The 26,222-nt window shown below is 31.1% G+C and overlaps 1 pseudogene; it reads right to left on the bottom strand.

The window, feature by feature from the left end:
* Positions 1 to 2,409: 2,409 nt before the first annotated feature.
* LOC120591603 (pantothenate kinase 3-like) lies at positions 2,410 to 6,326 on the bottom strand (annotated as a pseudogene).
* Positions 6,327 to 26,222: the final 19,896 nt, after the last annotated feature.

Here is a 26,222-nt window from a genome sequence, read left to right as displayed (position 1 = left end):
ATTGGGGGTATATGTCTTTATAAATAAATGTTTTCAAATTTTTTTTGTGTAAATAATAAGAAAAAGACTGTTGGGTCTTATGATAATTAAATTCTTAATTTTTTCAGGAATCTCCATACTGTTTTCCATAGTGGTTGTACAAATTTACATTCTTATCAGTGGTATATAAGAGTTCCTTTTCCCCCACAACTTCTCCAACACTTAATATTACTTGTCTTGTTGATGACAGCTATTCGAACAGGTGTAAGGTGATATCTCATTGTGGTTTTGATTTGCATTTCCCTAATAGCTAGTGAAGATGAGCATTTTTTTATATGTCTGTTGGCCTTTTGTCTGTTGGTCTTGTTCCCATCATGGAAGGTTTTTAACTTTTCACCGTTAAATATGATATTAGCTGAGGCTTTGTCGTATCTGGCCTTTATTATGTTGAGGTACTTACTTTCTATAGTCCTTAAGTGTTTTAATCATAAATGGATGCTGTATCTCTTCAAATGCTTTTCTGCATCTATTGATATGATCATATGATTTCTCCTTTATTTTGTTAATGTGGTGTATCACATTGAATGTTTTGATTATATTGAACAACCATTATGCCCATAGAATGGAACTTCACGTGATTGTGAAATCTTCTTCTGAGTGTTTGGTGGAATTCACTAGTGAAGACATCTGGTGCTATATTTTGTTTTGGTAGAAGATTTTCATTATTGTTTCAATTTCCTTACTAGAGATTTTTCTATTCAGGTTTTCTAATTATTCATAATTCAGTCTATGAATGATATATGATTCTAAGAATTTGTCCATTACTTCTAGTTTGTACAATTTGGTGAAGTGTAGCCTTTTACAGTATTTTTTAATAATTTTTTGTATTTCTGTGGTATCCATTGTGATTTCTCTTCTTTCTTTTTTTAAATTTTATTTGATCCTTCTCTCATTTTCCCTTTGTGAGTCTAACTAAAGGTTTCTCAATTTTGTTTATCTTTTGAATGAACAAACTTTTTATTTCATTAAAATTTTCTATTGTCTTTATATTCTCTATTTTATTAATTTCTGCTCTGCATTTTATTATTCCCTTCCATCCACTGACATTGAGATTTATTTGTTCTTCTTTTTCTAGTTGCTTAAAGTGTAGTGTTCACTTGTTTTTTTGAGATTTTTCTTATTTCTTTAGGTAGGTTTGTATTGCTGTAATCTTATATTTTAGTATCAGTCACTTTTGCTGCATCTCAAAGATTTTGGTGTGTCATATTTTTATTTTCATTTGTCTATATGTATCTTTTGATTTTTTCTTCTATTTTTTCATTGACCCAATAGTTCAATAGCATATTGTTTAATCTCCACATATTTGTGATTTTTCTAGCTTTATTCTTGTAGTTGATTTCTAGTTTTATACCATTGGGGTCAGAAAAGAAAGATGCTTGATGTGATTTCAATCTTCTTAAATCTATTAAAACAATAGTATTTCGATTAAATTATGGCATTTGAAAAATATTGTACTTCTAGGGAAAGATTACATAAATGTGCTTTTCTGGGGGAATATGTAAATAAACTACAATAATGAATAATTAATATTACCTTAACATTTCTTTTTTAATTAAATTTTTTGGGAGTAACATTGGTTAATCAAATTATTATATGTTTCAAGTGTATAATTCAATAATACATGATATGTATATTGCATTGTGTGTTCAACATCTAAAGTTAAATTTCCTTCTGTCACCATATATTTCACCCACTTTACCCTTATCTACCTCCTTTCCTCTGGTAACCACTAAAATGTTGTCCATATTCACGAGTCTCTGTTTGTTTATCTCGTTCATTTGTTGCTTTCAGTTTTATATCCCAAATATAGGTGAAATTATATGATTCTCATTTTTTTCTATCTGATTCATTTTGCTTAGTGTGATAATTTCAAGATTAAAAATGATCATCTTTGATTACCATTTCAATTAATTTTTGATACGGGAAATGTTACTATCAACTTAGTAACACATAACACACATAGAACAGACTTATAACAAATATATTCAGAATTAATTATTTTCATGAGCTAAACATTGCTGAGACATTTAAGATTTATATTTGAGCACACAGTACTGAATCTTTGGCTATGTAAAATAAATAGAAATACTTTTGAGAGGAAGCTCAATAATCAGAGGTCACATTACATTTAACTATTTAACACTGGCTATGTGCAGAAGGAAAAACATTTCAATTAGAAATATTTTAACTGTTACCGAGTTCTCTCTTTTAATATGGCAACATTTAGCAGCTTACCATTTAAAAGTAAATGGAAATAGTTCTACTCTTTTATCTTTTTTTTGTGTGTGTGTGACAAATAATGCAGTAATAATGCCTCTAGTTTTGGATTCCCCTTGGATGACATTTATGAATAGAGAAAAACTTGATGCTTTAGCTGAAATTTAGGTGTCCAAAAAGTGTACCAACTGCTCCAAAGTATCTCTCATGCTCTAGAAACAATGCTTTCAGTTGACTTTTTGACCAATAATCCAGTGGATTTATCAACAGTTTCATTGAGAAAGTATTGGCATGTAAAAAGTTTCCAACAAAGACAACTCTGTTTATTTTATCATTAACAGCATACACTCATGCCATAGAACCAATGTTACTGGTCTTAGTAACTAAAGTAGCTCTTGCTAGATTTTGTTTACTCATAGATTCTCGCTCTCCTTATAAATCATATTCCCAAGACCGGATGCTACAACCCAACTTGGCAAACCAAATCTTTCATAATCTAATCCATAAATATCATGGACCAACTTGTCAACTTGGGTGCTGTAACCTTTGGATGCCATTTTATTTTGACTTTTTTATAACAGCTTTCTTAAGGTATAGTTAATGTATCATAAAATATATCCTTTTAAAGTGTACAAGTCACTGGTTTTTAGTATGTTCACAGAGTTACGCAATCATCACCACTATCTAATTTTAGAAATTTTTTATCATCCAAAAAAGAAATTTCATGTCCATTAGCAGTAACTCTTCATTTTTTTAGCCATTTTTTTTGTTTTCTTCCTCTCCCTTTTTTTATTAAAGTATACAGTACATTGGTTAGACATATATATATATATATATATATATATATATATATATATATATATATATATATAGTTTATGAAATAATCCACCTGTTTACTCTCTTTCTGCTGTCTCTACATATAGCCATTACGTTACTGCATTTCTTATGCTGTGCTCCCTATCCCTGTCACCCTATACCAACTACTAATTTCTACTTTAACCTTTCATCTCTGTCTCCCATCCCTCCTCCCTCTGGCCATCACCTGATTGTCCTCTATATTTGTGTGTCCTCTATATCTGTCTGTTATCGATTTGTTCGTTCTTTCTATTCCTTAGGTTCCACATATCAGTGAAATCATATGGTATTCATCTTTGTCTGACTTATTTCGCTCATCATAATCACCTCTAGGTCTATTGATGTCATCGCTATCCACAAAATAGTAGGATTTTATTTTTTATTACTGAGTAATATTCTATTGTATATATGAACCATAACTTCTTTATCCAATCATCTGTTGATGGACATTTAGGTTACTTCCATATCTTGGCTATTGTAAATAGTGCTTCCATGAACATGAGATGCATAAATATTTGTGAATTATTGTTTTGTGTTTCTTTTTTGGGGGGTAAATGCCCAGAAGTGCAATTGTTGTGTCAAAAAGTAGGTCTATTTTTAATTTTTTGAGGAACCTCCAGACTGTTTTCCACAGTGGCTGTACCAATTTGCAATCCCACCAACAGTGTATGAAGGTTCCCTTTTCTCCATATCCGTGCCAACACTTGTTCTTTGATTTATTGATGATAGCCATTCTGATAGGTGTGAGGTGATATTGCATTGAGGTTTTAATTTGCATTTCTCTAATGATTAGTAACCTTGAGCATCTTTTCACATGTCTATTGGTCATCTGTATTTCCTCTTCGGAAAAATATCTATTCAGGTCTTCTGTCTATTTTTTAATTGGATTGTTTGTTTTTTTGTTGTTGTTGAGTTGTATGAGTTCTTTACATATTGTGGATATTAACCCCTTATCATATGTATCATAAGTAAATATCTTCCATCAACAGATTATCTTTTCGTTTTGTCGATGGTTTCCTGTGCTGTACTAAAACTTTTTAGTTTGATGTAGTCCCATTTATTTATTTTGTTTCCCTTGTCCGAGGAAATATATCCAAAAAGAAATTACTAGTAGCAATAATGGAGAGATTACTGCCTATGTTTTCTTCTAAAAGTTTTATGATTTCAGGTCTTACATTTAAGTCTTTAATCCATTTTGAGTCTATTCATGCATATGGTTTAAGAAAGTGGTTCAGTTTCATTTTTTGCATATATCTGTCTAATTTTCCCAGTACCATTTATTGAAGAAACTATCTTTATCCCATTGTATTTTTGTCTCCTTTGTCATATCTAAATGAACATATAGGCATAGATTTATTTCTGACTTTCTGTTTTATTTCATTAATCAATGTATCTGTTTTGATTACTGTAGCCTTGTAGTATAGTTTGATATCAGGTAGCATGATACCTCTAACTTTGTTCTTCTTTCTCAAGATTGCCAAGGCTATTTGGGGTCTTTTATGGTTCCATAAAAATTTTAGGATTACTTGTTCGAGTTTTCTGAAAAATGCCATTGGTATTTTTATAGGGATTGCATTGGATCTATAGGTTGCTTTGGGTAGTATGGTCATTTTAATGATGTCGATTCTTCGTACCCATGAGCATGGTATAAGCTTCCATTTATTTGCATTTTCTTCAATTTTTTTTTCCCAATGACTTATAATTTTCTGAGAAGAAGTGTTTTTCCTCCTTGGTTAGATTGTTTCCTAGGTATTTTATCATTTTTGATGCAACTGTAAATGGGATTGTTTTCTTAATTTCATCTTTCTGAACGTTCATCATTGGTGTATAAAAATGCAACTGACTTCTGAATACTAATTTTGTATCCTGCTACTTTACTGAATGAATTGATCAGTTTTGTGTGTGTATGTGTGTGTGTGTGTGTGTGTGTGTGTGTGTGTGTGCGCGCGTGCGCGCGCACGTGGCATCTTTAGGGTTCTCTATATATAATATCATGTCATCGGCAAATAACGAGAGTTTTACTTCTTCCTTTCCAATTTGGATAACTTTTATTTCTTTTCCTTGTCTGATTGCTGTGGCTTAGATGCCATTTTAAGAGCCTCTTCAAAACTTTCATAGCCAGTCAATAAATTGCATAAGCGCAGAAAGGTACTCCCTCCAAGCCTTGTCCCAGTTATTCATTTATAGTTGTCTTTCAAATAGATTGCTGAAATACTGAATCTTTAATTTGATGTAGTCCCATTTGTTTATTTTTTCTTTTGTTTCCCTTGCCCAAGGAGATATATCAGAAAATAAATTATTGTTAGTAATATCAGAGAGTTTACTGCCTATGTTTTCTTTTAGAAATTTTATGATTTCAGGTCTTACATTTAAGTCTTTAATCCATTTCGAGTCTATTCTTGTATATGGTGTAAGAAGGTGGTCCAGCATTTTTTTTGCATATATCTATCCAATTTTCCCAACACTACTAATTGAAGAGACTGTCTTTATCCCCTTGTATATTCTTACCTCCTTTGTCATATATTAAGTGAACGTATAGGTGTAGATTTATTTCTGGGCTCTCTATTTTGTTCCATCGATTAATGTATCTGTTTTTATGCCACTATCATGCTGTTTTGAATGTGTACTACCAGCAGTGGTTAGGGATCATCCAGGTTAAAAGGCATGTTTTAACATCACTCAAGTTCTGAGGCATTAGCAAAATAATATTACTCTACTTGTACATAAAACTGCCAGGATCGATATACAGGAAGCCCTTTACAAGGCAGTCAGTTTCATCCAGTTTGTGAAGGAGGAGGTTTCTTATTGCATAAAAATCATTTTCAAACTTGTAAGCACTATCTCCTGTAGCACATAGCACTGTGTGTAATGTTGAAGAAGTGTGTATGTGTGTGTGTGTGTGTGTGTGTGTGTGTATCTCTTCCAATTTGGATAAAAGTAGGCACGTCCCACATTAGAAATCTGATAAAATGCACATTCTTTCTTTGGCCTAAAAGTGTTAAATCTTTCAGTTCAAGGTTTACATCCTGAATACCATTGAATCCATATGCTACATTAGAAGTCAGATATTTCCGGATACTTTTCAAGATTTCAACTTCTTGATCTTCCTCTGCTGTGATATAATAGGTTCAAAATATGAGAGCTTTACTAGAGTTCTCCCAATGGTGATGTCAAACCCTTGAAAAGAGGGTTTCTTGGCATCCTTGATCTTCATTGTCACTGCCTGAGGGGCCAGGGACGCCTCCGGTTTGTGCAGGAAGGGTAGTGGTGGTGACTCTTGAGATCGCTTGGCTGTGCATACAGAAGCCCGCCTGATCCTTCCCTTGATTATTTGTAGATTTCAGGGGAGATACCAAGGAGTCCTCTCACTCCACTATGATCTGTATTGTATTACTTTGGACATAAAAGGGATACCCTAATTACTTGTTATAAATATTGGGATTTTATTTTCACTTGGAGTTCTTAAACAAAGTTTTTAATACATAAGGGCAATTTTATACAATTTATCAATTTTAACACTGAATGCACAGACATGATTATTTTTAGGAATTTGGATAACATAAGTGCATGAAACATTTTTGACTAAATCACCATTCTTATCAGTCAACTACTTCCACTGCTTTTTATTTTTATTTGCAAGAAAATCCCACAAACATATTATTTTCTTACTATACTTTGGCATTGTGCTGAAATGCTCTCTTTAGCATTAGTTTCTCTTTGCATGTTTTCCATATCACATAATCAGATATTAGATAGTTTTGTTGTTTGCTGCTGCTGCTGCTGCTTCTTCTTCTTCTTCTTCTTCTTCTTCTTCTTCTTCTTCTTCTTCTTCTTCTTCTTCTTCTTAAATCTTAGTGAATGATGACTTTACATGGATTGGCAATTGTTATTTACTTTAATTTCTAATATTTGTATAGAAAATCTTCATGTAACCAGATCAACAAAATGCTATGTCTATGAGCCATCATCTGGGGCTTAGAAATATTTTTCAACAGTGGAATTAAAAAAAATGTAAAAAGCACTTATAATAACAAATTTTATCAAATTAGTCACTTCCTACTCCATATCTTTAGAACTCATTACAGTTGATTTAGCCTCTGAAATGTGTAGATAAATTTAATTCCTTGAAGCTTGACTGCTTGAGTGTTTCTCATTTACCACCATAAACACTGAGGTCCTGCATTTTGTCAGTTTTATATAATCATAGGGGAATTTGCACAGTTTCATTGGTAAAAATTATCCCTCCTCCCTCAGTAATGTAACCTACTGTGCTCCAAATGCCACCTGGATACCTAGTTCCACTTTGAGAAAGATGTCTTTCCTTTTGGTACAAAGTATATTCAGTGCACTCTGGATAAAGATATTATTCACAAAATGGTAATTGTCATTAAAAATGCAACAGTTTTGGAATTCAGCAAAAATCACTGTTATAAGTAAAGCGAAAAGTTGTTTTGGAATATGACGATTTCAAAAAAATATATGTAAAATATGTAATAAATACTTTCTACATAAATAGAGTAAATTTGAAAATGTACAGAAATAACCAAATATTAGGACATTTTGAATCCACATTTCTGTAATTTATAGGATGGAATACAAAATTGAAATTAATAAATCCTAGAAGTACAAAGTGATATTCTAAATCTCATATTTTGTGACACTAAAAATCTTTAACTAAATACAACTTTAATTTACAAAAATAAAAATTTACTTTGATATTGCTTCTATTAATTACTTGAAACAAAATCTTTTACAACAAATACTCTTCTGTTAAACATGTAACTTTATCAGTGAAGAAGGGTATAAAATTGAAAATAGTGAATTTATGATATTAAATATAGCAGAAATAGTTTAAAGCAATATACCAATGTGTACTTGCATTTTACAAACAAATGCAATAGTAAAAAGATTTTTATTTTTTTAAATTAAATTTATTGATTTAATTTATTAATAAAATTGCATATGTTTCAAGTGTATAATTCAGTAATACACTGTATGTATATTTCATTGTGTGTTCACCACCCAAAGTTAAATTTCTTTCCATCATCATATATTTGATTCCCTTTACCCTTACCTATCTCTCTCTCTTTCCCCTTTCCTTCTGGTAACCACTAAACTGTTGACTGTGTCTTTGAATTTTTGTTTGTTTGTCTTGTTTGTTTGCTGCTTTCAGTTTTATATCTCACATATAAGCGAAATCAAATGGTTCTCAACTTTTTCTGTTTGACTTATTTCACTTAGCATGCTAACCTCAGAAGAAGATCTTTATATTAAGGAATTTGATCATAATTCACTAAAATACAATGTGTTATATTAACACATTTTAAAGCTCTGTCATTGATATATACATGTCTATAATGCTTCACCAAAGACAGTTTGACTATCTAGATTCTATCATTGCTCATTATGAAATCAAACCATTGAAGCACTTTAAGTACAAATTTTCATTTTAAAATATCTCAAAGGTTAAGTAAAAATTGGAAAAAAAATCGAGTAACTTATTCTGATTCTTATGAGATAATTTTCCTTTGTGTTCTCAAATATCGCAACCCTAAGCACAGCTTTAATTTCACCTTTGAGTTTATTTTCCCATAATGAACTTTTATAAACTTGGTTCTTTTATTTATATATAATATATGTTTAAGTGCAGAACTATGGCTCCTAAAAAGGAAAATTAAATCTGAAGAGAACTCTACCTTGAAAAGACATGTGGTAATATATATAAAATAAAAACAGAATCTTAAACATTTCTAGTTTTCTTTTTTGTGTTTTAGTTATTCTCTTCTCATTGTGCCATATTGTGGGGGAAATAATTTCATTAAATATTAATTATTTCTACATTTCCATTCTATTCCACGAATGTCTACTAAAGTCTGAGGATTTTGCTTTATACTTTTGCTATTATTTTCAAGTATTGGTTTATATCCCTTTCGATTAGTGAATAATTATTTGAGTAAGAAGTTTTTTTTTTGATTATTGACTATAGTTGAATATTTAGAATTAATATATAGTTAGTGATTAATTATTTTAAGAGATTGACCTCTTGTTTTTGGTCATTTTATGTAGCTGAACCATCCATCAAGCTTCAGTGTAATATATGCCTTGGCACATACCTCTACTAATCAAATTTATTTGTAATGTATGATGTGAACAGAGAAGGACTATCTTTCTTTTCTCATTGACAAAAATCAAACAAAACTAAAAAAAAAAAATTCTTCAATTTTGTAATCAGATAGTAGAATATTTAAAACCTGTGGGAGGATAACTCTTACAAGTAAATGTTAGAGACTGTATGTCTTTTATGTACATATTCCTTATTCTTATGGGCAACTGGCCATGTGAAGTGAGCTCTATGTATTTTTTGGACCTGTGTCAATCATTTTAGTTATCTAACATAATGGAATTTTAATAAAAATGTGTAGCTTAATTTCAGAGAAAAACTTTAAAAAATTTTCTCCATTTTTCTAGATATTGGAGGAACAGCTTTATTTCATTTGCATATGAAGGTTAATTTACTAAGGATATATGTTAGATCTCTGTGAAAGTTTAGCCTAAAAGAGTTATCTGTGAACAATAGATTTTTGAATGCTTCATAGGTTCCATATGTTTGTGTGTGTGTATAATTGTTTTCAATTTATGTGTGTGATATCAACTATGTAAATGCTCAATATTTTCTGTTTTTCATAAGAGAGTGGATACAGTCACTGCACTTTATAATTGTTAGAAATAATACTTTTGGAAGATATATTAGTCTAAAAGTTTGTATGATTATATATATAATTTTATAAGCAGCAGAAGTATAAATATCTTTAATTCTTAAGGCAATACATTTTTTTTTTACTTAAGGGAGAATTTTGGTATAGATTTCATAGATTATTTTATAAATATATCTATTTATATGTAAACATTTTCAAGTCCTAATAGAAGTTTGGAAAGTGATTGAAATATTTAATGAAGGTTGTAGAAATTATATTCCAGTATTTTCTCTCACAAATCATTTTTTCTTGTGCTACCATTTGCTATTTGTTAATCTTGACTATCTACTCTCTACTGTTCTTGATGTCCATAATTCTTGATATATTTTCCTAATAGACACTGTAATTCCAAAAGCACCCAACAAATATCTTCTATATGCCAGGCTTGGTGATAGCAGTATGTACCAGGCTTGGTGATAGGAGTATGACATTTAGAGTCAGATTAACCTGTGCTTGAGTTCCGACTCTACCACTTTTTAGGGGAGTATCTGTAGCCAAATTTCTTATTGCCCCTGAGTTTCAATTTCCTCATCCGTAGAATGTGAATAATAATAGTGCCTATCTTTTAGGTCGTAAGAGACTTAACACATAGTAAGCCCTTCCTGCTTCTTCACATCTTTGGTGGAATATTGTTTAGAATGGCATCTTAAAACTGAACAAATGTAGTTTAGTCCAAGATTGTGTGCTTGAGGTAAATCTTAACCTTGAGTACAATTTAACAATCTTAGTTGATGTGCCTCACCTTCTCACTGGCTCATGTTGCACAATGGCCATCACTTTTTTCTCCTTAAACCCCATCCACTTCCCCCATTGTTCAAGCTGATGACCTTAAATATTTATTATTTATAGATAAAATTTGTTCTTATTTACCTCATCTTCACCTAAAAATGTGTTTATCAATTTTTCATATCTTTCTTTCTTGTACCTCTTTTTAATTTGTGTACTCATCTTTGTCTTCTCTCAAGCCCTAAGAGAACGTCCTTCTACATTTAGCCCTAGAGTCTTTGTACAGACTCAATATTTCAGTCCTTACAACCAATGAATCCAAACGTCAATACCACCTGTTGATAGGCAAACAGCAACCGAGGCTCATCTATCACAGGAGGACACACGTAACCCATACAAGAGACACACTTGGAGCACCTGGCTCAGGTGACCAGGGAAAAGTGCCACTGGGCCCCACAGGACACCTACTACATAAGGCCACTCTATTAAGACAAGGAGACATAGCAGCCCTACCTAATACACAGAAACAAACACATGGAGGCAGCCAAATTGGGGAGATCAAGAAACAAGTCCTAAATGAAAGAACAGAACAAAGCTATAGAAGAAGAATTAAACTAAATGGAAATAAGCAATCTACAAGATACAATGTTCAAAACACTGGTTATAAAAGAGGAGCCAAATTAATAAAATTAGAAATGAAATAGAAGTAACTATGGACTCTGCAGATATGCAAAGAATTATAAGAACGTATTACAGGAAATTATATACCAACAAATTGGACAGTCTGGAAAAAATGTGTACATTCCTAGAAACATACAATCCCCCAAGGAGGTTAAGAAGAAACAGAAAATCTGAAACAACCAATTACCACCAAAAAAATTGAATTGGTAATCAAAAACTTCCAAAAAACAAGAGGTCTGTACTGAATAGCTTCGTAGGTGAATTTTACCAAACCTTCAAAAAAGAATTAACATCTATTCTTCCCAAAATATTCCAAAAAAATCAAGGAGGGAAGGGAAGACTCCTTAAATCTCTTTACAAAGCCACCATTATTCTGATTCTAAAACTAGACAAAGACATTTAATAAAAGAAAACTATAGGCCAATATTCCTGATGAATATTGGTGCAAATTTCCTCAACAAAATATTAGCAAACCGAATTCAGCAATACATTAAAAAGATCATACACCATGATCGAGATGGATCTATTCCTGGGATGCAAGTTTGATACAACATATGCAAATCAATTTATGTGATACACCACATTAACAAATTGAAAAATAAATACCATATGATCATATTGATAGATGCAGAAAAAGCATTTGACAAAATCCAGCATCCATTTATGATAAAAACAAAACAAAACAAAACACTCCCAGTAAAGTGGGAGTAGAGGTAACATACCTCAACATAACAAAGGCCATATATGACAAACCAACAGCTAACATCATTCTCAATGGGGAAAGGCTAAAAGTATTTTCCTTAAGATCAGGAACAAGACAAGGATGCCCACTTTCACCATTTCTATTTAATACAGTATTGGAAGTTCTAGCTACAGCAATCAGAAAAGAAAGAGAAATAAAAGACATTGAAATTGGGAATGAAGAAGTAAAACTTTCATTATTTGCAGATGACATGATACCCTATAGAAAATCCTAAAGATTCCACCCAAAAATGTGAGAACTGATATATGAATTCAGTAAAACAGCAGGATACAAAATTAATATTGAATGTTGTATTTTTATACATCAATGGTGAACTTTCAAAAAGAGAAATTAAGAAAACAATCTCATTTGCAAATGCATCAAAAACAATAAATACCTAGGAAACAATTTAATCAAGGAAGTAAAAGACCAATTCTCAGAAAATTAAGTCGTTGAAAAAAGAAATTGGAGAAGATATAAATAAATGGAGTCATATACTGTGCTCAAGGGTAGGAAGAATCAACATTGTTAAAATGGCCATACTACCCAAAGCAACCTATAGTTTCAATGCAATCCCTATCAAAATACTAATGGTATTTTTCAGAGAACTAGAATAAATAATCCTAAAATTTGTATGGGACCATAAAAAATACTGAACAGCCACAGAAATCTTGAGATAGAAGAACAAAATTAGAGGTGTCACTCTATCTGATATCCAATTATACTATGACTATAGTAACCGAAAAAGCATGCTGCTAGTATAAAAACAGACACATAGATCAATGGAATAGAATCAAGAGCCCAGAAATAAACCCACAACTATATGGTGATTTCATCTATGGCGAAGGAGGCAAGAATATACAATAGTGTTAAGGTGTCATCTCAACAAAAGGTGTTAAGTAAACAGGATCGATACATGCAAAAAATGCAACTAGACCACCTTCTTACACCAAATACAAGAGTAAACTCAAAATGTATTAAAGACTTAGATGTAAGACCCCAAACTATAAAATTTCTATAAGAAAACACAGGCAGTAAAGTCTCTGATATTGCTACTTGTAATTTCTTTTTGGATATATCTCCTCAGACAAGGGAAACAAACAAACAAAATAAACAAATGAGACTACATCAAACTAAAAAGATATTTCACACAAAAAGAAACCATCAATAAAATGAAAAGACAATCTACTGAATGGAGAAGATATTCGTTTATGATACATTCAATAAGGGGTTAATATCCAAAATATATAAAGAACTCATACAACTAAACAACAAACAACCAAACAATCCAGTTTAAAAATGGGCAGAAGATCAAAATAGATGTTTTTTTTTTCCAAAGAGGACATACAGATGGCCAATAGATATATGAAAAGATGCTCAAGATCATTAATTGTCAGAGATATGCAAAGTAAAACCACCATGAGATCACAATGAGATATCACCTCACACCTGTCAGAATGGCTACTGTCAATAAATCAAAGAACAAGAAATGTTGGTGAGGATATGGAGAAAATGGGAGGGACTCTCATACTCTGTTGGTGGGATTGCAAATTGGTACAGCCACTGTGGAAAACGGTCTGGAGGTTCCTCAAAAAATTAAAAATAGACCTACATTTTGACCCTACAATTTCATATCTTGGTATTTATCAAAAAAAATGACAATAATTCATAAAGATCTATGCATCCTTATGTTCACACCAGTGCTATTCACAATAGCCAAGATATGGAAGCAACCTTAATGCCCATCAGCAGATGATTGGATAAAGAAGTTATTACTCAGCTATAAAAAATGAAATCCTACCATTTGCAATGACATGGATAGACCGAGGTGATTATGCTAAACAAAATATGTCAGACAGAGAAAGATAAACACATGATTTCACTTATACATGGAATCTATGGAACAAAAAGAACAAATTAATCGAAAACAGACTCACAAATATAGAGGACAATCTGATGACAATCAGAGGGGAGGTGATACAAGGTGCTGGGTGAAAAAGGTGAAGGGATAAAGAAGTACAAATTAGCAGTTACAAAATAGCCACAGGGATTTAGAATATAGCATAGGATATGCAAGCAATATTATTGTAATGGTTCTGTGTAGTGACAGATGGGTGCTCAAGTAATCAGGAGGATCAGTTCATAAATTATATAAATGTCTAACCAATGTACTGTATACCTGAAACTAATATAAAAATTTTAAAAAAATTAAAAATCAAAACACTGGTTATAAGGATGCTCAATGTACTTAAGAGAAGAATAGATGAACTCAGTGAGAATTTTAACAAAGATAGAAAACATAATAATAGTAATAAACATAAAAAGTCAGAAATGAAGAATACAATAACCTAAGGAAGAATACCTAAGAAGGAATTAACAGTAGATTAGATGAAGTGGAAGATTGAATAAACGATTTAGAAGATAAGGTAGCAGAAAAACCCAATCAGAATAGCAGCAAGAAAAAATAATCCAAAGAAATGAGGATAGGCTAAGGGGCCTCTGGGACAATGTCAAGCATATCAACATTCACATCGTAGGAGTACCAGAAGGAGAACAGAGAGCAAGGGATTGAGTACCTATTTGAGGAAATAATGACTGAAAACTTTCCTAACCTGACAAAGGAAGTAGTTGTACAAGTCCAGGAAGTGCAGAGTCCCAAACAAGAAGAACCCAAGAGGCCCACACCAAAACATATAATTAAATAGCCAGAGATTAAGGACAAAAAGAGAACTTTAAAAGCAGCAAGAGAAAATCAGTTACCTATAAGGGAGCTCCCATTAGACTGTCAGCTGATTTTTCAATAGAAACTTTGCAGGCCAGAAGGGGTTGGCAGGAAATATTCAAAGTAATAAAAAGCAAGAACCTGTAACCAAGATTTTTGTACCTAGCAAAGCTAACATTTAAAATCGAAAGACAGATAAAGAGCTTCTTAGGAAAGAGAAAGCTAAAGGAGTTCATCAACACCAAAGTAACATTACAGGAAATGTTAGAAGGACATTTTTAAGAAGAAAAAATTATGTATCAAAAATATGAATAATCAAATTGCAATAATAACTACTTATCTATCAACAAGTCTTTCAAACAAAAAGAATTAAATGGCCTAATCAAAAGGTAAAATGGCTGAATGCATAAGTAAAGAAGACTCTTACATATGCTACCTACAAGAGACTCGCTTCAGATCAAAAGACACATACAGACTGAAAGTAAAGGGATGGAAAAAGATATTTCATAAAAGTGGAAACAAACAAAAAAGCTGGGATAGTAATACTTATATCTGACAAAATAGACTTTAAAGCAAAGTTTATAACAAGAGAGAAAGAAGAACTCAGTACTCTCACTTCTGGGTATTTATCTGGAGAAATCTAAAACACCACTTTGAGGGTATGTTCATTGCAGCATTATTTACAATAACCAAGATATGGCGGCTATTTGGGTGACAATCAATAGATGAATAGATATATAAGAGAATGAGATCTTGCCATCTACAACAACATGGATGGACCTAGAGGGTATTGCACTTAGTGGAGTAAGTCTGACAAAAACAAGCACCACATCATTTTCCTGTATTATTTTACTTACATGTAGAATCTAAAGAACAAAATAAATGAACAAAACAGAAAAAACTCATAGATACAGAGAATATTTTGATAGTTACCAGATGGAAAGGTGTTGGGGGTGGGTGAAAAAGAGGAAGAAATTAAGAAGTAAAAATTGGTAGTTACAAAATAGTTATGGGGATGTAAAGAATAGCACAAGGAATATAGTCAATGATATTGTAATATCTATGTATGGTGTCAGATGCATAATAGTTATAATGGGTAGATTACTTTGTAAGTTATATAAATGGCTAATTACTAAGTTGTACCCCTGAAACTAATATAATATTGTGCCAAGTGTAATAGAAAAAATATTTTTAAAAATTTACGAGAATCTTTGTCTTGCTCTTGATATTATGTTCTCTTTATATCTACTTTCTTAATAGTTTTTTTAAATCATAAATGGATATTGAATTATGTCAAATGCATTTTTGTATCTATTGTAAATATTATATATATAATTTTTATTCTTAAATTTTTAAATGTAATTTATCATATTGATTAATTTGTTGATGCTGACCTCTACTTGCATCAATGGTCTAAATAGCACCTAATAATGGTGTATAATTCTTTAAATATTGTTTATTTGCTTTGCTACTATTTTGCTGAGAAACATTACATCTATGTTTATCACAGATATTGTACAAGTTTTCTTGTAGTCTCCTTGTTTGGTTTAGTATCAGGATAATTTTGGCCTCATAAAATCTCTTTGTGTGAGTCACTCGTTTTGGGGGGTGGGGGAAGAATTTTATAAGGATTGATATAATTCTTTTTTAAGTGTTTCATAGAAATAGTAGTGAAACCATCTGGTCCTAAAATTTTCTTTCTCAAGTGGTTTTTAATTACTGATTCTGTCTCCCTTCTAGTAATAAGTGTGTTACGTACGATGTTCTATTTCTTCGTTATTCAGTCTTGGTAGGTTTCATGTTTCTAGGGATTTATCTATTTCTTATCAATTGCCCAATTTGGGGTAAAATTGCTCGTAGTAGTTTCTTATGTTCACTTCTGTTTCTGTAGTATTAGTCATAAGATCTATTTTATTTCTGATTTTATTTTTTTAATCATCTCTTTTGTTCTTGATGAGTCTAGCTAAAAGGTTTGCCTACTTTATTTATCTTTTCAAGAAACCAGCTCTCAGTTTCATTGAGCTTTTAGAATGTATTTTAGTTTTTATTTTATTTACCTTTGCTCTGATCTTCGTTGTTTTCTACCTTCTGCTAACTCTGGGCTTTGTTTATTTTCCTTTTTCTATCTCCTTGACATTTGAAGTTTGTTGTTTATCTGAGATCTTTTTTGTTTCCTAATATAGGCATTTATCACCATAAAATTTTCTCTTAAAACTGCTTTTGCTGCACCCCATAAGTTTGACTGTGTTGTATTTTCATTTTCATTTGTCTCAAAGTTTTTTTTTAATTTCTCTTATTTTCTTCTCTGACTCATTGATTGTTGAGTAATATGCTGTTAAATGGTCACAAATTTATAAATATTTTTAAGTTTCTTTTTGTAGTTGATTTCTAGTTCATAGCATTGTGATTGGAAAAGACATTTGGTATGATTTCAATAGTTTTGAATTTATTAAGACTTGTTTAATGACCTAACATGTGATCTATCTTAGAGTATGTTCCATTTGCACTTGAGGAGAATGTGTAATTTCTTGCTTTTGGATAGAATGTTCTGTGTACATTAAGTTCATCTAATATGTGATTTAAAGGCAAAATCTCCATATTGCTTTTCTGTCTTGATAATGTACCCATTGGTTAAAGTCAAGTATTATTGTTCTCTACTATTATTTTATTATTGCCTATTTCTCCCTTTAGTTTCGTTAATATTTGCTTTATACACTTAGATGTACCAGAGGTATATAAATATTTACAAATGTTATTCTCTCCTGTCGAAATGACCCTTTTGTTATTATATAATATTCTTTTTTTATCTAATTACATTCTAAAAGTCTAATTTGTCTAAAAGTCTCATTTATCTAATATAGATGTAGCTACCCTGACTTTCTATTGGTTTCAATTTGCTTGGAATATCTCTCTCCATCCCTGCATTTTCAGACTGTGTGTGTCTGTATATCTGAAGTGAGTTTCTTGTAGGCAGCATAGAGATGAGTCTTATTATTATTTTTTAATTCATTCAACCACTACCTGTCTTTTGTTGGAACAGTTTAGTCTATTTACATTAAAAGTATTTATTGATACATACGTATTTATTACAATTTTGTTCATAGTTTTCTTGCTTTTTTTTAAATTGCTGTTACTTTCTTCTTTTCTTGCTCTCTTTTGTGATTTGATGATTTTTATGAAGTGATATACTTGCATTCATTTTCTTTTTATCTTTTGGGTATCTACTTTAAACTTTTTATTTTTTGTTACCATGTTGCTTACATAAAATGGCATATTTTTAATAGTCTATTATATGATGATAACTTAAAATTCAAGTACATTCTAAAGTTTTACATTTTACTCTTCTCAACAAAGTTTTATGTTTTTGATGTCACACTTTATATATTTCTATCTTGTGTATTCATTAACAAATTGTTGTAGTTATGGTCATTTTTACTATTTTTTTGATCTTTATACTAGCTTTATAAGTGATTAGTCCGCCATCATAACATTACATTGTTCTGAATTTTACTACACATTTACTTTTACCATAAAAGTTATACTTTCATATATTTTCCTGGTACTAATTGCACCCTTTCTTTTTATCTTAAAGTATTTCCCTTAACATTTCTTATAAGGCCAGTCCTGTGGAGATGGACTCCTTTAGCTTTTGCTTGTCTAGAAAACTTTATTTCTCCTTCAATTTTCATTGAAAATTTTGATGGATAGAGTATTATTGTTGGCATGTTTTTTCTTTCCATACTTTGAGTATATCATGCCACAGACTTCCAGCCTTCAAAGTGTGTGCTGAAAAATCTGCTGATAGTGTTATTCTGGTTTCCTTGTATGTGACTTTTTTTTTTAAATTTTGCTTCTTTAACATTCTTTCCTTTTCATTAACTTTTGATAGTTTAATTATAATATGTCTTGATGTGGGTCTCTTTACATTTATTTTGTTTGGACTTTTGGAGATCCCTGGACCTGATGTCTATATTTTTCCCAGGCTAAGAAAATTTATAGCCATTATTTTTTTAGGTAAGTTTTCTTCCCCCCTCCTCTCTCTTCTTTTTCTTTCAGGACTCCTAGAATGTACACGTGTTCGGCTTGATGCTGTCTTATAATTTCTTAATTTTCATTCTTATTTCTTTTTCCTGCTCTGATTAAATGATTTTTGACTCTCCTGTCTTTCAGTTCACTGATCCTTTCTTCCACTTCATCTGTTGTGTTGTTCAATTCTTCTATTGTATTTTCAAGTCAATTATTGTATTATTCACCTCTGAAATTTCTATTTCATATTTTTTTATATTTTTTGTTGAACTTCTTACTTTTTCATTCATTGATCTCTTGACATCTATGAGTATCTTATGATTATAATGTTGAACTCTTCATCAGGTAAGTCACTTATCTTCATTTAATTTTTTCTGTATATTTATCTTTTTTTTGACCTATTATTCTTCCTTTATTTTTCTTGACTCTCTGTAGGTTTCTATGCATTAGATAAATCAGCCTCCTTTCTCAGTCTTGAAAGAGTGTATTGCGTAGGAGAGGAGGCCAGTAATTCAACTCTGCCTTAACTCTTGGTTGTCTCTTAAACCTTTTTGACTGTCCTATCACCTAATTTATTCTTAATGGTCTATAGCAATTGAGGGTGTGCGAAGATCTATTACTGTATCCAAAGTAAAGTTTTCTAATAATCACCTAGATTCAGGTTGATTGGAAGCCAGACCCTCAGGAAGCAGCATTTAAAACGTGCAAATATACTTCTGTTAGAGGAAGACTGGGAGTGGGCATTTCTGTCTGCTTCCTCTGTGCTGAGCCCTGGCATAATAACCCGTTAAGAACTGTTTCTTTGTTTGCTACCTTCTTGTTGAACCCATGCACGCAAGCTTTGCTGACCACCAGAGCCAACCTATCAAGAGATGTGTTCTCTAAGCAACAGTCACAAAAGCTAAGGCACCAGAGTGTGTACAATCTCTTTTCTAAGATACACTGGCAACCTGAGAGAGAAAGAGAGATAAGATGGTACTCACTGGCCTTCCAAGTCTCTAGAGAGGACTGTACTCTGCTTCTAGATGTGTGTTTGATTAGAAGTCTGCCCCTCAGGGAACAAGTACAAAGATAAGGTAATATGCAATTTTTACAGAAACACTTGGGAGGGTGTTTCAGTTTGCTGTTTTTGCGCTGTGCTCTGGGCGTAGTAGCAGATTAAGAATTGCTTCTCCATTTGTACAGTCCTATGAACATAAGCCCCAATGGCGACCATAGCCATACAATCGAGTAGTATTACAGAGCGGCAACCACAGAAACTAGGGCACTAGACATGTTCATAACTCCTTTATGGGAGATACATATGACCTGGAGCATGGTAGAGGTACAGCACAAAGATGGAGAATACTGACCTGTCTTTGGAGAGTATTTTAGTAGTAAATTAGATGTCTGACTCTTAGACTGAAGTCTTAAGATAGGCAAAGAGACATCTTTTACAAAACAATTGTGCCTTTCAGTTGGTTGCCTCTGCACTGAGCCCTGGAATACAGCCATAGTGAGTCCATGTGAGCCCTTTAAAAACTGTTTATCAATTTGCTATAGTCGTTTGGGTCTTGTGGACCCCAGCCCTGTTAGTTTTCAATGCTAGATGTTTTGGGGCCTTGTGTCTCAGGTGAAAGTCTTAAAAGTTAAGGTGTCCAATATGGAGTTTAAACCCTTTGCTTTTCAGGGACAATCTCAGAGTTATGAGTTCTCTACTAATTGTGGGTTACCATGCTATGGGTGAGTTTAGTCTAAATTTCTATCTTAGCTTCTCCTACCCATTTTGATAGTGTTTTTTTTCTCACTCTCTTAATGTGGAGTTGCTCAGTTAGTTTTTGGGTTTCTTTCAGTATCCTTCTAGATCACCATCGTCAACTGGAACCTTATAGCTTTCTAAATGAATTATTTAGGGATTTCTATATATGAGATAATGTCATCATGTCATATATGAATACAAATAGATTTGCTTCTTCTATTTTAATATGAAAGTTTTTTTTAATTTATTTTTTCTTATCTAAGTGCTCTGGTTAGGTATTACAGTACAATGTTGAATAGCAGTGGAGAAAGACAATCTTGCCTTGTTCCTCATCATAGAGGGGAATCTTTCTGAGTTTCACCATTGAGTATGATGTTAGCTGTCAATTTTTATAAGTGCCCTTTGTGAGTTTTAAGAGATTACTCTTTATTTCTAGTTTATTGAGTATTTCATTTTAAATCAGGAAAGTGCATTGTATTTTGTCCAATGGCTTTTCTGCATCAATTGAGGTGATCATTTTGCTTTTTCTCCTTCATTCCATTAATACCGTGTATGAAATTAATTGATTTTTATATGTCAAATCACTGTTCTGGGATAAATTTCACATGGTCATAATGTATAATCATCTAAATGCTACAGAATTTGGTCTGCTAGTAATTGTTAAAGATTTTTGTATCTGTATTCATAAGAAAAATTAGTTTATAATTTTCTTGTTTTTAATGTATTTATCTGGTTTGGTATTGAGGTAATGCTGATCTCATAAAATAAGTTAGAAAGTGTCCCTTCCTCTTTTTTTTTTTTTTTTTAGAAGTAGTGTTAATTCTCCTTTAAATGTTTGATATAATTTAACATTGAGGCAATCAGACCATGACTTTTCATTTTTGTGATTTTATCATTGATGCAATGTCTTTGTGTTATATGTCTTGTAAAACCTTCTTTGATTTCTTGATTCGATTTTAGTAAAATACGTGTTTCTAGAAATTTATGTATTTCATCCAGTTTATCAAATTTATTGGCATACAATTGTTTATAGTGTTCTCTTATAATCATTTTATTTTTGTCAAGTCAGCAGTGATGTCTTTTTTTATTTCTGATCTTAGAAAATAGAGTCTTTCTTTTTTGTTTTATGTATCTCCTAAAATGTTTGTCAATTTTTTTGACCTTTGCTTTATCTATCTACTTATGTTTGTCAATTTGTTAATGTTTTCAATGAAACATGTTAAATTTCATTGATTTTTCCAATTTTTCTCTATTTAATATATCTGTGCTCTAATCCTTATAACTTTCATCATTTTGATAGCTTTGAATTTAACTATCTCTTCTTTTACCAACTTCAGAGGGTTCAGAATTAGGTTAGTTAATGATTTGGGATCTTTTTCTTTACTGAAAACATTTATGGCTGTACATTTTCTCTGAGCAATGCTTTCACTGTATCACATAAGTTTTCGTATATTGTGTACTTTCTTTTTTTAATAATTAAAAAATTAATTATAGTTGATATACAATATTATATTAGCTTCAGGTGCACAACATAGTAATTAGACATTTACATAACTTATGAAGTAATCATTCCCCCAAAATCTAGTACTCATCTGATACCACACATAGCTATTGTTATATTGTTGACTATATACCTTATGCTACACTTTACATTCCCGTGACTATTTTGTAACTACCAAACTGTACTTCTTAATCCTTTTGTCCTTATCACTTCCCCAACCTCCTCTCACCTGCAAAATGTTATTTGTATCTATAGTTTGTTTCTATTTTGTTTGTGTATTTTGTATTTTATATTCCACATGTAGGTAAAATAATATAGCATTTGTCTTTCTCTGTCAGAATTACTCCACTCAGCACTATATCCTCTAGGTTCATCCATGTTGTTGCAGATGGCAATATTCCATTTTTTTAAAGACAAAGTAATATTCCATTGTATATATGAATCACCTCTTCTTTATTCATTCATCCATATTGTAAATAATGCTACAATGAATATATGGATTCTCATGTTCCTTCAAAATATTTTGGGTTTCTTCAGATAAATACCCAGAACTGAGATTACCTACTCTGCCATCCTGACTGAAACTATACTTTCATTTGTTGTAAAGTTTTTCTAATTTCTCCATGTCATTTTTTCTTTGACCCATTGATTATTTAAAATTATATGTTTAATTTCCACATATTTGAGAATTTTTCATACATCTTTTTAAAGTAGATTTTAAGTTTTATTACATTTTGATCAGAAAAAATATTTTGTACAATATAATTTTTATATGTTTTAAAACTTGTTTTGTCATTGAAACATGATCTATTCAGGAGAACATTTCATGTGTATTGTGGTGTTTGAGATATATATATATATATATGTCCTTTTACTTTATAGTGTTTTTTTAAATGTTCTATTTTTGTATCTGTTTTATTGTTATAACCATAATTTATAGAAAGTATAGTAGTCTCTGATCATTATTATATAACTTCATATTTCTCTACTGAATTCTGTCAGTTTTTACTTCATATGTCTTCAAGTTCTATTGTTAAGTGCATGTAAATTTATACTTGTCATACCATTCTGATGGCTTGATTTTTATATTAATATATAATGTGCTTCTTTTCCTCTTGTAAAATTTTCTGACTTCCTTAATGCCTATTCATTTCTAATATTAATATAGCCAGCTTAGATGTCTTTTGTTTACTATTAGCATGGGATAACTTTTTCCAATATTTTATTCTTGATGTATTTGTCTTTGGATTAAAATTTAATCTCTTTAGTCATGTTTTTTTTTTTATGTTTTTGAAAAGTTATTTTTATTTTTTTAAATTTTAAATTATTATTTTTTAATTTTCGATTACAGTTGATGTTTAATTTTTTTAATATTAATTTCATGTGTACAGCATAGTGGTTAGACATTTATGTAATTTACTAAATGATTCCTCTTATTATTCTAGTATAAATCTGGCATCATACACAATTATTATAATTGACTACATTCCCTATACTGTACTTCACGGCCTCATGACTTCTTTGTAACTACCAATTTCTACTTTTTAATTCCTTCCCCTTGTCATTTCCCCCACCAACCTCCTCCCTATCTGGCAATCACCAGTTTGTTCTCTATATCTATGAGTCGGTTTCTGTTTTGCTTGTTCATTTATTTTGTTCTTTAGATTCCACATATAAGTGAAATCATATGGTATTTGTCTTTCCCTCTCCGACTTATTTTACTTAGCATAATACCCTCTATGTCCATTCATGTGGTCACAAATGGTAAGATTTCATTCTTTTTATGACAAAGTAATATTCAATTGTATATATGTATTACTTCTTTGTTCAATTGTTTATTGATGGGCACTAGGTTACCTATATAACTTAGCTATTGTAAATAACACTGCAGAGAACATCGGGGTGCATATATCTTTTCAAATTAATGTTTTGGATTTCTTTGAATAAATACCCAGAAATGGAATTAATGGGTCATAAGATATTTTTATTTTTAATTTTTTGAGAAAACTTCATACTCTTCCATAGTGGTTGCACCAATTCACAATCCTATCAACGGTGCATGAGGGTTTTCTTTTTTCCACATTCTCACTAACACCTGTCTTTTTGCTGATTTATTGATAATAGCCATCCAATAGGTGTAAGGGGATATCTCACTGTGGTCTTAATTTGCATTTCTCTGATGATTAAAGATGTTGAGCATCTTTTCATATGTTATTGGCCATTTGCATATCCTCTTTGGGAAAAAAAAAAGTATATTCAGGTCCTCTCCCCATTCTCTAATTGGATTTTGTTGTTGTTGAGTTGTAAGAGTTCTTTACAGAGTTTTAATATCAAATGTATAATTGACAAATATCTTCTCTCAATCATCAGGTTGTATTTTTATTTTTGTTATTTATTTTTAATTTTTATTTTTAAATTAGAGTTGACATTCAACATTATTTCATATTAGTTTCAGGTATACAGCCTAGTGGTTCTTTGTCAACACTTGTTTGTTGAATAGTTGGTGATGGCCATTTTTGACAGGTGTGAAGTGACATCTCATTGTAGTTCCAATTTGCACTTCTCTGGTAGTTAAGGACATTGAGCATCTTTTCATATGTCTATTGACCATCTGCATGTGCTCTTTGGAGAAATGTATATTTAAGTCCTCTGCCCATTCTCTAATTGAGTTGTTTGCTTTTTTGGTGTCCAGTTGTAAGAGTTCATTGCAGATTTTTAATAGTAAACTCGCATCAGATGTATCATAAGCAAATATTTTCTCCATTCAGTAGGTTGTCTTTTTGTTTTGTTGATGGTTTCCTTTGCTGTGCAAACGGTTTTTAGTTTGATGTAGTTCCATTTGTTTACTTTTTATTTTGTTTCCTGTGTCTAAGGAGATATATCAGAAAAAAAATGTTACTAAGAGCAATGTTAGAGATTTACTGCCTGTTTTTTCTCCTAGAGTTTTATGGTTTCTGGTCTTACATTTAAGTCTTTAATTTATTTTCAGTTTATTCTTAGATATGGTGTAAGAAGATGGTCTAGATTCTTTATTATTGTATGTATCTGTACAGTTTCCCCAACACCATTTATTGAAGAAACCGTCTTTACTCCATTGTAAATTCCTGTGTCCTTTATCATAGATTAATTGACAATATAGGCATAAGTTCATTTTTATGCTCTCTATTCTTTTCCATTGATATATGTGTCTGATTTTATTCCAGTACCATGCTGTTTTAGTTACTATACCTTTGTATTATGGTTTAATATCAGGTAGTGTAATACCTCCAACTTTGTTCTTTTTTTCTCAATATTGCCATGGCTATTTGGGTTTTTTTATGGTTCCATATAAATTTTAAGATAATTTGTTCTATTTCTGTAAAAAATGCCTTTAATATTTTGATAAGGATTGTATTGATTCTATATACTGCTTTGAATAGTATGTATATTTTAACAATGTGAATTCTTCCTATCCATGAGCATGGGATGTGCTTCCAATTATTTGTATTGTTTTAAATTTCTGTTTTCAATGCTTTATAAGTTTTTGAGTACAGATATTTTCCCTTCTTGGTTAAATTGTTTCCTAGTATTTTTTTCATGCAATCATAGATGAGATTTTTTTTTTGAATTTCTGTTTTTGATAGTGCATTGTTGGTGTATAAAATGCAACTGAATTCTAAATATTAATTTTGTATTCTGTTATTTACTGAATTCCTTTATCAGTTCTTTTTTTTTTTGGTAGAATGGTTAGGGTTCGCTATATACAATATCATGTCATCTGCCAGTAATAACAGTTTTACTTATTTTTTTTTCCAATTTGGATGTCTCGTATTTCTTTTTCTGTCAGATTGCTTTGTCTAGTACTTCCAATATTATGTTGAATAGCAGTGGTGAAAGTAGGCATTTTTGTCTCATTCTTGATTTTAAAAATACACTTTTAGCTTTTTCCTGTTGAGTATGATGTTAGCTGTGGGTTTTATTATGTTTATTAGGTGGTCTTTATTATGTTTAGGTATGTTTGCTCTACTCTTATTTTTCTGATTTTTTATTACAAATGAATGCTGGATTTTGTAATATGGCTTTTCTTTATTTGTTGATCTAATCATGATTTTTATCTTTCACTTTCTTAATGTGGAGTGTCATGTTAATTGATTTGTGAATATTGACCAGGAACAAATCCCATTTTATCATGGTGTATGATCTTTTTAATATATTGCTGAATTTGATTCGCTAATATTTT

The sequence above is a fragment of the Pteropus medius genome, unplaced genomic scaffold (genome assembly GCF_902729225.1).
Source record: "Pteropus medius unplaced genomic scaffold, Ma_sr-lr_union100, whole genome shotgun sequence".
In the NCBI taxonomy this organism is placed as follows: Eukaryota; Metazoa; Chordata; class Mammalia; order Chiroptera; family Pteropodidae; genus Pteropus; species Pteropus medius.
This window is presented reverse-complemented; position numbering and strand designations above follow the sequence as displayed.